The sequence below is a fragment of the Arachis ipaensis genome, chromosome B5 (assembly GCF_059453495.1).
Source record: "Arachis ipaensis isolate K30076 ecotype BB chromosome B5, ASM5945349v1, whole genome shotgun sequence".
NCBI classification, from domain to species: Eukaryota; Viridiplantae; Streptophyta; class Magnoliopsida; order Fabales; family Fabaceae; genus Arachis; species Arachis ipaensis.
In genome coordinates, this window is record NC_142440.1 from 128654298 (window position 1) to 128668657 (window position 14360).

Genomic DNA, 14360 nt, shown 5'->3' on the forward strand with positions numbered 1-14360 from the left:
TAGTCCATACTTTGCTCGAGTTTAGATGACACAAACTGGCGTTCAACGCTAGCTCTCTGCCCAATTCTGGAGTCAAACGCCAGAAACAGGTTGCAAAGCAGAGTTAAACGCCAGAAACACGTTACAAACTGGCGTTCAACTCCAAGAATGACCTCTCCACGTGAAAGCTTCATGCTCAGCCTAAGCACACACCAAGTGGGCCCCGAAAGTGGATTTCTACATCATTTACTTATTTCTGTAAACCCTAGTAACTAGTTTAGTATAAATAGGACTTTTTACTATTGTATTTACATCTTATGATTTTTAGTTCATCTTAGGATCATATTGATCACGTTTAGGAGGGCTGGCCTCTCGGCCATGCCTGGACCTTGTTCTTATGTATTTTCAACGGTAGAGTTTCTACACACCATAGATTAAGGTGTGGAGCTCTGTTGTTCCTCATGAATTAATACAAAGTACTATTGTTTTTCTATTCAATTCAAGCTTATTCCGATTCTAAGATATTCATTCACGCCTCAATATGAATATGATGATCGTGACACTCATCATCATTCCAACCTATGAACGCGTGCCTGACAACCACTTCCGTTCTACCTTAGATTGAATGAGTATCTCTTGGATCTCTTAATCAGAATCTTCGTGGTATAAGTTAGAATCCATGGACGGCGATTCTTGAGATCCGGAAAGTCTAAACCTTGTCTATGCTATTCCGAGTAGGATCTGGGAAGGGATGGCTGTGACGAGCTTCAAACTCGCGAGTGCTGGGCGTAGTGACAGACGCAAAAGGATGGTGAATCATATTCCAGTATGATCGAGAACCTCCAGATGATTAGCCATGCAGTGACAGCGCATCAGACCATTTTCACAGAGAGGACGGGTTGCAGCCACTGACAACGGTGATGCCCAATATACAGCTTGCCATAGAAAGGAGTAGGAATGATTGATGAAGACAGCAGGAAAGCAGAGGTTCAGGAGGAACGAAAGCATCTCTGTACGCTTATCTGAAATTCTCACCAATAAATTACATAAGTATCTCTATCCTAGTTTATAGTTTATTTATATTTTAATTATCAATTCAATATAACCATTTGAATCCGCCTGACTGAGATTTATAAGGTGACCATAGCTTGCTTCAAGCCGACAATCTCCGTGGGATCAACCCTTACTCACGTAAGGTTTATTACTTGGACGACCCAGTGCACTTGCTGGTTAGTTGTGCGGAATTGTGACAAAGTGTGATTCACGTTTGAGAGCTCCAAGTCTTTGGCGCCATTTTTGAAGATCACAATTTCGTGCACCAAGTTTTTGGCGCCGTTGCCGGGGAATTATTTCGCATTTGTTTCCGGTAACAACAGTGCCGTGTTTTAGGTCCGGCAACAACACCAAGTTTTTGGCGCCATTGCCGGGGATTGTTCGAGTTTGGACAACTGACGGTTCATCTTGTTGCTCAGATTAGGTAATTTTATTTTAATTTTAAGCTTTTTGTTTTTATTATTCTTAATTTCAAAAAAAATGTTAAAAAACTTTTCAAAGATAAATTAATTTATGTTCTTCAGAATTTTTAAGAATGAATTCTAGAGTTTCATGAAGCATGTTGAAGCCTGGCTGGCTGTAAAGCCATGTCTAATTCATTTGGACTGGGGCTTCCACTCATCAGCATAGAGGCAAGTTAATTGAAGTATTAGATGTTCTATGACTGATTTATATTTGCTGAAGCTTGGCTGGCTATTGGCCATGTCTAGTGTTTTGGACCGGAGCTTTCACTGAAAGCTTGGCTGGCTAGTGAGCCATGTCTAATTCCTGGACTGGAGCTTTAGACTAACAGTGCAAGATTCCTTGAATTCATATTAAAAATTTTGAAATCCTTGTTTTTTTTTCTTTTTCAAATTAATTTTTGAAAAATCCAAAAATTTTTTATAAAATCATAAAAACAAAAAATTTGATGTTTCTTGTTTGAGTCTTGAGTCAAATTTTAAGTTTGGTGTCAATTGCATGTTTATCTCTTTCTTGCAATTTTTGAAAATTCATGCATTGCATTCTTCATAATCTTCAAGTTGTTCTTGATGAATTTCTTTGTTTGATCTTTGCATTTTTATGTTTTGTGTCTTTTCTTATTTTTCATGTGCATTTTTGCATTCATAGTGTCTAAGCATTGAAAATTTCTAAGTTTAGTATCTTGCATGTTTTTGTTTTCTTAAAAATTTTCAAAAATAAGTTCTTGGTGTTCATCTTGACATTCAAAGTGTTCTTGGTGTTCATCTTGACATTCATAATGTTCTTGCATGCATCAATTGTTTTGATCCAAAAAATTTTCATGCATTGAGTCTTTTTGATATTTTTCTCTTGCATCATTAAAAATTCAAAAATAAAAAAAATATCTTTCCCTTATTTTCTCATAAAATTCGAATATTTGACTTGACTTTTTCAAAAATTTTTAAAAATCTAGTTGTTCCTTATGAGTCAAATCAAAATTTCAATTTAAAAATTCTATATTTTTCTAATCTTTTTCAAAAATCAAACCTTTTTCATTTTTCTTTCATATTTTCGAAAATTTCAATTTAATTTTCAAAATCTTTTTCTTATTTGTATTTCATAGTTTTGAATTCAATGCTAACCATTAATGTGATTGATTCAAAAATATTAAGTTTGTTACTTGCCTAATAAGAAAGGTTCAATCTTTAAATTTTAAAATCAAATTTTTTTGTTTCTTGTTAGTCAAGTAATCAACTTTAATTTTCAAAATCAAATCTTTTTAAACTTCTTTTTCAAATCTTTTTCAAAATAAGTTTCAATCACATCTTTTTCAAAAATTTAATTTCAAAATCTTTTCTAACTTCTTATCTTTTCAATTTTGATTTTCAAATCTTTTTCAATTAACCACTTTACTTTTTGTTTGATTCTTATCTTTTTCAAAACTACCTAACTAACTCTCTCTCTAATTTTCGAAAATCCCTTCCCTCTTTTTCAAAATTCAATTTTAATTAACTAATTGTTTTAAATTTTAATTTAATTTAATTTTAATTTTAATTTTCGAATTTTAACTTTAATTTTAAAATATTTTTATTTTTACTTTGTTTAATTTTCGAATTCTTCTCTTCCTCATCTCCTTCTATTTATTTATTCATCTACTAACACTTCTCTTCCACCCCAAAATTCGAACCCCATCTCCCTCTCTGTGTTCGAATTTTCCTCTTCTCCTTCTTATATTCTTCTCTTCTTATACTTGCATAAGGAATCTCTATACTATGACATAGAGGATTCCATATTTTCTTTTGTGTTCTCTTCTTTTTCATATGAGCAGGAACAAGGACAAGAACATTCTTGTTGAAGCAGACCCTGAACCTGAAAGGACTCTGAAGAAGAAACTAAGAGAAGCCAAAATACAACAATCCAGAGAAAACTTTACAGAGAATCTTGAAAAAGAAGACATGGCCGAAAAGAACAACAACGCAAAGAAGATGCTTGGTGACTTTACTGCACCAAATTCTAACTTACATGGAAGAAGCATCTCCATCCCTACCATTGGAGCAAATAATTTTGAGCTTAAACCTCAACTAGTTTCTCTGATGCAACAAAACTGCAAGTTTCATGGACTTCCATCTGAAGATCCTTTTTAGTTCTTAACTGAATTCTTGCAGATCTGTGATACTGTTAAGACCAATGGGGTTGATCCCGAGGTCTACAGGATCATGCTTTTCCCATTTGCTGTAAGAGACAGAGCTAGAATTTGGTTGGACTCTCAACCTAAATATAGCCTGAGCTCTTGGAATAAGCTGGTCACGGCTTTCTTAGCCAAGTTCTTTCCTCCTCAAAAGCTTAGTAAGCTTAGAGTGGATGTTCAAACCTTCAGACAGAAAGAAGGTGAATCCCTCTATGAAGCTTGGGAGAGATATAAGCAACTGACCAAAAGGTGTCCATCTGACATGCTTTCAGAATGGACCATCCTGGATATATTCTATGATGGTCTGTCTGAGTTATCAAAGATGTCACTGGACCATTCTGCAGGTAGATCCATTCACCTAAAGAAAATGCCTGCAGAAGCTCAGGAACTCATTGACATGGTTGCTAACAACCAGTTTATGTACACTTCTGAGAGGAATCCTGTAAGTAATGGGACGCCTCAGAGGAAGGGAGTTCTTGAAATTGATGCTCTGAATGCCATATTGGCTCAGAACAAAATATTGACTCAGCAAGTCAATATGATTTCTCAGAGTCTGAATGGAATGCAAGCTGCATCCAACAGTACTCAAGAGGCATCTTCTGAAGAAGAAGCTTATGATCCTGAGAACCCTGCAATAGCAGAGGTGAATTACATGGGTGAACCCAATAGAAACACCTATAACCCCTCATGGAGAAATCATCCGAATTTCTCATGGAAGGATCAACAAAAGCCTCAACAAGGCTTTAATAATGGTGGAAGAAACAGGTTTAACAATGGCAAACCTTTTCCATCATCCACTCAGCAACAGACAGAGAATTCTGAGCAGAATTCATCTAGCTTAGCAAATCTAGTCTCTGATCTATCTAAGGCCACTTTAAGTTTCATGAATGAAACAAGTCCTCCATTAGAAATTTGGAAGCACAAGTGGGTTAGCTAAGTAAGAAGGTCACTGAAACTCCTCTTAGTACTCTCGCAAGCAATACAGAAGAGAATCCAAAGAGAGAGTGCAAGGCCATTGATATAACCAAAATGGCCGAACCCACAAGAGAGGAGGAGGACATGAATCCTAGTGAAGAAGACCTCTTGGGACGTTCAGTGGACAATAAGGAGTTTCCCTTAGAGGAACCAAAGGAATCTGAGGCTCATATAGAGACCATAGAGATTCCAATGAACCTCCTTCTGCCCTTCATGAGCTCTGATGAGTATTCTTCTTCTGAAGAGAATGAAGATATTACTGAAGAGCAAGTTGCCAAGTACCTTGGTGCAATCATGAAGCTGAATGCCAAATTATTTGGTAAAGAGACTTGGGAAGATGAACCTCCCTTGCTCACCAATGAACTGAATGCATTGGATAGGCAGAAATTACCTCAAAAGAAGTAAGATCCTGGTAAATTCTTAATACCCTATAACATAGGCACCATGACCTTTGAGAAGGCTCTGTGTGACCTGGGGGGTCAGGAATAAACTTAATGCCACTCTCTGTAATGGAGAAACTTGGGATCTTTGAGGTGCAAGCTGCCAGAATCTCATTAGAGATGGCAAACAACTCAAAAAAAGAGGCTTATGGACAAGTAGAGGACGTGTTAGTAAAGGTTAAGGGCCTTTACATCCCTGCTGATTTCATAATCCTAGACACTGGGAAGGATGATGATGAATCCATCATCCTTGGAAGACCCTCCCTAGCCACAGCAAATGCTGTGATTGATGTGGACAGAGGAGAGTTGGTCCTTCAACTGAATGAGGACTACCTTGTGTTCAAGACTCAAGGTTCTCCTTCTATAACCATGGAGAGGAAGCATGAAAAGCTTCTCTCACTGCAGAGTCAACAAAAGCCCCCACAGTCAAACTCTAAGTTTGGTGTTAGGAGGCCACAACCAAACTCTAAGTTTGGTGTTGAACTCCCATATCCAAACTCTAAGTTTGGTGTTGGGAGGTCTCAACAATGCTCTGAACATCTGTGAGGCTCCATGAGAGTTTACTGTCAAGCTATTGTTATTAAATAAGCGCTTGTTGGGAGGCAACCCAATATATTTAATTATATTACTTTCATGTTTATTTTGTATTTCTTTAGGTTGATGATCATGTGGAGTCACAAAAACTACAAAAAAATCAAAAACAGAATGAAAAACAGAATGAAAAATAGCTCACCCAGAGGAAGAGCTTATTGGCATTTAAACGCCAGTAAGGCTAGCAGAATGGGCGTTAAACACCCAGTCTGGCACCATTCTGGGCGTTTAACACCAGAAATGGTCACCAGACTGGCGTTTAACGCCAGAACAGAGCATGAAACTGGCGTTAAATACCAGAAACAAGCAGCAGTCTGGCGTTTAAATGCCAGGATTGCACTCTGAGGAAAGCTGGCGTTAAACGCCAGAAACAAGCATAGAGCTGGCGTTTAACGCCAGAAACAAGCTACATTTGGGCGTTTAATGCCAGAACCAAGCATATAAGTGGCGTTAAACACCAGGATTGCATGGTTAGGGCGTTTTACACGCCTAAAAGGTGCAGGGATGTGAAATCCTTGACACCTCAGGATCTATGGACCCCACAGGATCCCCACCTACCTCAACTCACCTTCTCCCTCTTCTTCACACAATCCAATAACCCTCTTCCCCAAACATTCTTCACCAATCAAACCAACCACTCTTCCCCATTACCCCTTCACCAATCACCTCCACCACACTTTCCCATAAATCCCACCTACCTTCAAATTCAAAATCTTTTTCCCACCCAAACCCACCCTAAATGGCCGAACCTAAACCCCTCTCCCTCCACTATATAAACCCCTCATTCCTTCTTCATTTTCACGCAACACTACCCTCTCTTCTCCCCTTGGCTGAAACACACATCTCTCCCACTCCTCCATCTCTTCTTCTTCTTCTCCTTCTTTCTCTCTTCTTTTGCTCGAGGACGAGCAACATTCTAAGTTTGGTGTGGTAAAAAGTATAGCTTTTTGTTTTTTTTTCATAACCATCAATGGCACCTAAGGCCAGAGAATCCTCAAGAAAGAGGAAAGGGAAGTCAATTGCTTCCACCTCTGAGTCATGAGAGATGGAGAGATTCATCTCAAAAGCCCATCAAGACCATTTCTATGAAGTTGTGGCCAAGAAGAAAGTGATCCCCGAGGTTCCTTTCAAACTCAAGAAGAATGAGTATCCGGAGATCCGACTTGAGATCCAAAGAAGAGGTTGGGAAGTCCTCACTAACCCCATTCAACAAGTCGGGATCCTAATGGTTCAAGAGTTCTATGCAAACGCATGGATCACTAGGAACCATGATCAAAGTGTGAACCCGAATCCAAAGCATTGGCTCACCATGGTTCAGGGGAAATACTTAGATTTTAGTCCGGAGAATGTAAGGCTGGCGTTCAACTTGCCAATGATGGAAGAAAACGCACGCTCCTACACAAGAAAGGTCAACTTTGATCAAAGGTTGGACCAAGTCCTCATGGACATATGTGTGGAAGGAGCTCAATGGAAGATTGACTCAAAAGGCAAACTGGTTCAACTGAGAAGACTGGACCTTAAGCCTGTAGCTAGAGGATGGTTGGAGTTCATTCAACAATCAATCATTCCCACTAGCAACCGGTCTGAAGTTACTATAAACCGGGCCATCATGATCCATAGTATCATGATTGGAGAGGAAGTGGAAGTTCATGAGATCATACCTCAAGAACTCTACAAGGTGGCTGACAAGTCCTCCACTTTGGCAAGGTTAGCCTTTCCTCACCTCATTTGCCATCTATGCAATTCGGCTGGGATTGACATAGAAGGAGATATCCTCATTGATGAGGACAAGCCCATCACTAAGAAGAGGATGGAGCAAACAAGAGAGCCTATTCATGAATCTCAAGAGACGCATGAAGAAGCTCATCACCAAGAAATCCCTGAGATGCCTCAAGGGATGCAGTTTCCTCCACAGAATTTTTGGGAGCAAATCAACACCTTCCTAGGAGAATTAAGTTCCAACATGGGACAACTAAGGATTGAGCACCAAGAGCACTCCATCATCCTCCATGAAATTAGAGAAGATCAAAGAGCTATGAGGGAGGAACAACAAAGACAAGGAAGAGACATAGAGGAGCTCAAGAGCACCATTGGTTCTTCAAGAAGAGGAAGACGCCACCCTCAATAAGGTGGACATGTTCCTTAATCTCCTTGTTCTTATTTTCCTATTTTCGTTTACTATGCTTTATGTTTGTGTCTTATTTCATGATCATTAGTATTTAAGTGTCTATGCCTTAAAGTTATGAATGTCCTATGAATCCATCACCTCTCTTAAATGAAAAATGTTTTAACTACAAAAGAACAAGAAGTACATGGTTTCGAATTAATCCTTGAAACTAGTTTAATTATTTTGATGTGGTGACAATACTTTTTGTTTTCTGAATGAATGCTTGAACAGTGCATATGTCTTTTGAAGTTGATGTTTATGAATGTTAAATATGTTGGCTCTTGAAAGAATGATAACAAGGAGACATGTTATTTGATAATCTGAAAAATCATAAAAATGATTCTTGAAGCAAGAAAAAGCAGTGAATACAAAAGCTTGCAAAAAAAAAAAAAAACAAAGAAAAGAAAAAGAAAAAAAATATAGCGAAAAAAAAGGAGAAAAGAAAAAAAAGAAAAAGCAAGCAGAAAAAGCCAGTAGCCCTTAAAACCAAAAGGCAAGGGTAATAAAAAGGATCCAAGGCTTTGAGCATCAGTGGATAGGAGGGCCCAAGGGAATAAAATCCTGGCCTAAGCGGCTAAACCAAGCTGTCCCTAACCATGTGCTTGTGGCGTGTAAGTGTCAGGTGAAAACTTGAGACTGAGCGGTTAAAGTCGAGGTCCAAAGCAAAAATAAGAGTGTGCTTAAGAACCCTGGACACCTCTAATTGGGGACTTTAGCAAAGCTGAGTCACAATCTGAAAAGGTTCACCCAGTTATGTGTTTGTGGCATTTATGTATCCGGTGGTAATACTGGAAAACAAAGTGCTTAGGGCCACAGCCAAGACTCATAAAGTAGCTGTGTTCAAGAATCAACATACTGAACTAGAAAAATCAATAACACTATCTGAACTCTGAGTTCCTATAGATGCCAATCATTCTGAACTTCAATGGATAAAGTGAGATGGCAAAACTATTCAAGAGGCAAAAAGCTACAAGTCCCGCTCATCTGATTGGAGCTAAGTTTCATTGATAATTTGGAATTTATAGTATATTCTCTTCTTTTTATCCTATTTGATTTTCAGTTGCTTGGGGACAAGCAACAATTTAAGTTTGGTGTTGTGATGAGTGGATAATTTATACGCTTTTTGGCATTGTTTTTACATAGTTTTTAGTATGATTTAGTTAGTTTTTATTATATTTTTATTAGTTTTTAATTAAAATCACATTTCTAGACTTTACTATGAGTTTGTGTGTTTTTCTGTGATTTCAGGTATTTTCTGGCTGAAATTGAGGGACTTGAGCAAAAATCAGATTCAGAGGTTGACAAAGGACTGTTGATGCTGTTGGATTCTGACCTTCCTGCACTCAAAGTAGATTTTCTGGAGTTACAGAACTCCAAATGGCGTGCTCTAAATTGCGTTGGAAAGTATACATCCAGGGCTTTCCAGCAATATATAATAGTCCATACTTTGCTCGAGTTTAGATGACGCAAACTGGCGTTCAACGCCATCTCTCTGCCCAATTCTGGAGTCAAACGCCAGAAACAGGTTGCAAAGCAGAGTTAAACGCCAGAAACACGTTACAAACTGGCGTTCAACTCCAAGAATGACCTCTCCACGTGAAAGCTTCATGCTCAGCCCAAGCACACACCAAGTGGGCCCCGAAAGTGGATTTCTACATCATTTACTTATTTCTGTAAACCCTAGTAACTAGTTTAGTATAAATAGGACTTTTTACTATTGTATTTACATCTTATGATTTTTAGTTCATCTTAGGATCATATTGATCACGTTTAGGAGGGCTGGCCTCTCGGCCATGCCTGGACCTTGTTCTTATGTATTTTCAACGGTAGAGTTTCTACACACCATAGATTAAGGTGTGGAGCTCTGTTGTTCCTCATGAATTAATACAAAGTACTATTGTTTTTCTATTCAATTCAAGCTTATTCTGATTCTAAGATATTCATTTGCGCCTCAATATGAATGTGATGATCGTGACACTCATCATCATTCCAACCTATGAACGCGTGCCTGACAACCACTTCCGTTCTACCTTAGATTGAATGAGTATCTCTTGGATCTCTTAATCAGAATCTTCGTGGTATAAGTTAGAATCCATGGACGGCCATTCTTGAGATCCGGAAAGTCTAAACCTTATCTGTAGTATTCCGAGTAGGATCTGGGAAGGGATGGCTGTGACGAGCTTCAAACTCGCGAGTGTTGGGCGTAGTGGCAGACGCAAAAGGATGGTGAATCCTATTCCAGTATGATCGAGAACCTCTAGATGATTAGCCATGCAGTGACAGCGCATCGGACTATTTTCACAGAGAGGACAGGATGTAGCCACTGACAACGGTGATGCCCAATATACAGCTTGCCATAGAAAGGAGTAGGAATGATTGGATAAAGACAGCAGGAAATTATCAATTCAATATAACCATTTGAATCCACCTGACTGAGATTTACAAGGTGACCATAGCTTGCTTCAAGCCGACAATCTCCGTGGGATCGACCCTTACTCACGTAAGGTTTATTACTTGGACGACCCAGTGCACTTGCTGGTTAGTTGTGCGGAATTGTGACAAAGTGTGATTCACGTTTGAGAGCTCCAAGTCTTTGGTGCCATTGTTAAAGATCACAATTTCGTGCACCAGAAGGGTTGAATAATTAAAAGGTTTGGTGGTTCATATTGAATGGTGTAGTTAATGAAAGTCTGTGTAAAAATAGAATTATGTATATGTATGTATGTATGAATATGATGTTGAATTGATGATGAATTATTGGTATTTTGGGTGACTAAATGATTGATAAGTAGTGGATTAGTGTTTGGGAGTCATGAGGATGCTTGAGATGGATTTGGTTGGTTTTTAAATTGGAAAGTTTGAAAAACTTGAGTTTTGAGTTTTAGTTTTCGGACCCTCAAATTTTCTAAAATTGGTCTTGAACAAAAATCGGGTCTGTGAAGTTTATAACGTTTGAAGAAGGGACTAAAAATGATTTTTAACAAAAAATTTACGTACGTTTGAAGTTTAAGTTTAAAACCAAAAGTTGCAAAAATAACAGAAAATCTGGTATGTGTGCGTACACACACTATTGTGCACACGCATAGACCAGAGCGTGTGGTAAGACTCGTGCGTACGCACGAGGCTATGCAAATGTGCACACTATAAGTTTTGTAAGTTGTGCGTAAGCACACTATGATGCACACGCACTCGCCGAAAAAGTTGTCTGGTGCGTGCGTATGCACGATGGCCTGTTCTACACTAAAACTTCGTTTTTAACTGTTTGACCTTTTCGGCTCCTTCCGAAACCACTGTTTTGTTGAAAATTCACATTTTTTTGAACTATCAACCATTCCTCTAGTTTTTCCAAACTTCTGTAACCACTGTTTAAGGTCTGATAGCTGGATTTAGGCTTAGGAAAGAGAGTAAACCTATTGATGGAGTTAGATTGACACTAAGAAAGAGTTGTGAAGTGAGTAATTTAATTTACGATGCATGGACAATGTTAAATGATGAATGATGAGAAGTAATCTAGCTTGTGATTTTGAATGAATTGAATCTGATTGAGATATATCACCGGGTAAGATGCAGTAGCATTGTCGACTTACTCCGGGTGTATAAGTTGAGATACCGGGTAAGATGCAGTGGCATTGTTCACTTGCTCCGGGTTAAGGTTCGAGACTTCGGGTAAGATGCAAGGGTTGAATTTAGTCGCTCTTGCTCCGAGTTGAGAATTGTAACACTGCCTGGGTAAGAGACAAAGGTTGAGATTGTTCCCCTTGCTCCGGGTTGGTAAGATGCAAGGGTTGTGGTTTTATTCCACTTGCTCCATGTTATGGTGTTCTATCCAGGTTCGCCATTGGACATGTCGGGTTTAGCTATATAACTGACAAATGAGACTCATCGTCCATAGGACAGACACACATCATATGCATTTGTATGTTTTGCTTAAGTGTGCATTGTTTTTGTTTGCCTGTTTGTTTAACTATGCTTATTTGCTAATTTCCCTACTTGCTGTATTCGTGTTCTATCTGCATTTTTTTTGTTTGTATTATATGTATATGTATTTGAGAGACCCCTCATATGGTGGAGGCGTGATGAGGGTTGTTTCATCGGTGATTAGGAGGTTGAGGTGGCAAAAAGTGAAGAGTTAGATAAAATTTGGAATTCCTTAAATAGATTACTGAAACTTCTAGTTTACAATAAGTTTTAAGTTTGAATCTGAGTGTCGGATTCTAAGAATACCTCTGGCTTTCCTGAGACCTTATATATTATGTATGCAGGCACTTTTACCGTATTGAGAACCTCCGATTCTCATTCCATACATATATTGTTGTTTTCCAGATGCAGGCGAGAGGCACCTTGTTGAGCGTCTGGAGATTCCTTGTGCAAGCAAAGATGTCACTTTTGAACTGTTATATTTTGTACTTAGGCTATGTATGTATGTTTGTATATTCTCTAATATATATATATATATATATATTGTATTTTGTCCCTCCAAAAGGTTGAGTTAAAGAAATAGGTGTATTTATCTTGCCTTTTAGGATGAGTTGGGTTGTATATATATATATATATATATATATATATATATATATATATATATATATATATATATATATATATATTATATTCTTTTAGAAGTCGTAGTGTCTCACCACATCTGATTTACGTCCTAGGCATAAAGTTCTGTGTGATATGGTGTTACAAATACAAATGTGGTGTTGTTGGCTTCTTAGATTTTGCCTTTGAAATGGTTGCTATAAATGGAAAAATTATACGTCCATGCATTAAATGTGGTTTTAAGAATATGAGAACTAGAGTTGAGGTGTTAGCACATTTACTCCAAAAAGGTTTCTCAAAAAAATACACTTTTTGGTATATGCATGGAGAAAATGTAGCCCAACCCAAAGAAGCATCATAAAGCCATGAATTCAAAAAACCAGAGGAAAGAGCTCCGCTACAAGATAAACCTGAGTGGAGCTCTCCTCAGCTTTCTTCTTCAAGGCCTCAAGCTTGGCATTAGATTCTTGCACTGTCTCCTTCAGCATGGAAGTATCCGACTTGAAAGCATTCCTCTCAGCCTCTCATTTAGCCTTGGACTTTTAATTCATCTACCTCCTTGCGAAGGTTGGACACTTCTTTCTAGGTAGCACTAAGGGAATTTTGGAGAAGCTTTTCTAGAAGGACAGTGCAAATCCCAGTAGTATGGATGCTCCCATTTTCTAAAGAGGCATCATCCATAGAAATGGAGCTTCCTAGAAGGATGTATTCCTCGCTAAAATAAATAGTGTCGATTTCCTTATCATATACGCTGCCATACTTGTTGAAGGGTACTTTGCGTTTACGAGAAACACCCGCTCCGACTCTCTTCCAGAATTTGAGAAAGGGAGAATGGGTGGAATAACTCAGGCCGCCAAGCCCTTGGGCAGAGGAGAAGCTTGAGCAAGTTGCCCTATTTGGAAAGAAGTCAGACCATGCTTAGGAAAGGCAGCTGAGGGATCAGCTGACTTCTCGAGCTCTTGGAGTTGAACTTGGCGAGCCACGACGCTCTTCTTTGCTTGGTGAAGTCTATTTTAATGAGCAAAATCACTGGTCATTTTTTTTTACAAAACGAAAAGCAAGATTTAATAACAAGATAAGCACGTCAAAAGCTATATAAAAATTAAATCTATATACCTAGCTCAGTTCGGACATAGCTTGGTTTTGAAATTAGGAATTTCTTTGTATCTAGATGAGGAGCTCGGCCTCAAGTCTCCTAGAAGAAGGTCATTATACACTGCTCCAATTTGTTCAGATCCTCAAAATTGTATTTTCACAACTACAGAGACTTCCTTCCAATACAAGCAAAACATGTACTGTCCCCTTTCATTCCTATAAAAAGGTCGGGTCCCATCATCTGAGTAGACTTTAAAGTAATAATTTTTGAAGTCGTGAAAAGAATCCTTAAAAATGAAAAAGACTTTCCTACCCTGAATTGCTCTAAAAGAAGCCCATAGTTTTTTCCTGGAGCTGAAAGGTTTGGAAGCTAGAAGAGGTAAGAGAAGACTTTCAGAGACATTAGAAGGTCAAGTTCACGACAAATATAACTGATAAACTTTCATGAAGCCTCAAGAATTCGGATGTAGCTAGGTAGGGGCAACTTTAGAACTTAACAAAACATCCATCTCAAACTCTGTAAAGGGAATATTCACTCCTAGCCTAGTAAAAAAGAATTCATATATGACCAAAAAGTGTTCGTCTGACATGTTATATCAGGCGTAATGCACCCTCTCTTCAAGGTTAGGGGCCTCCAGCAGATAATCATCCTTTTCCTCCTGGCTATTACATATCCTATGTTTAAGTTCGAACTCCTCTAACATCTCCTTATCTACTACAAACACGGCAGGCAAGACTGTGCTATCTATCCAGTCTAAATCAGCGGGAATGTTAGAAGGCATGATTTTTACTACAAATTGAGACATATACCTACGAAAGAAAAATGCAAACCAGTTACTACAAATCCACAAAAATAAGTCAGCCATGTTATCTGCACAATCTTCAAAGATAC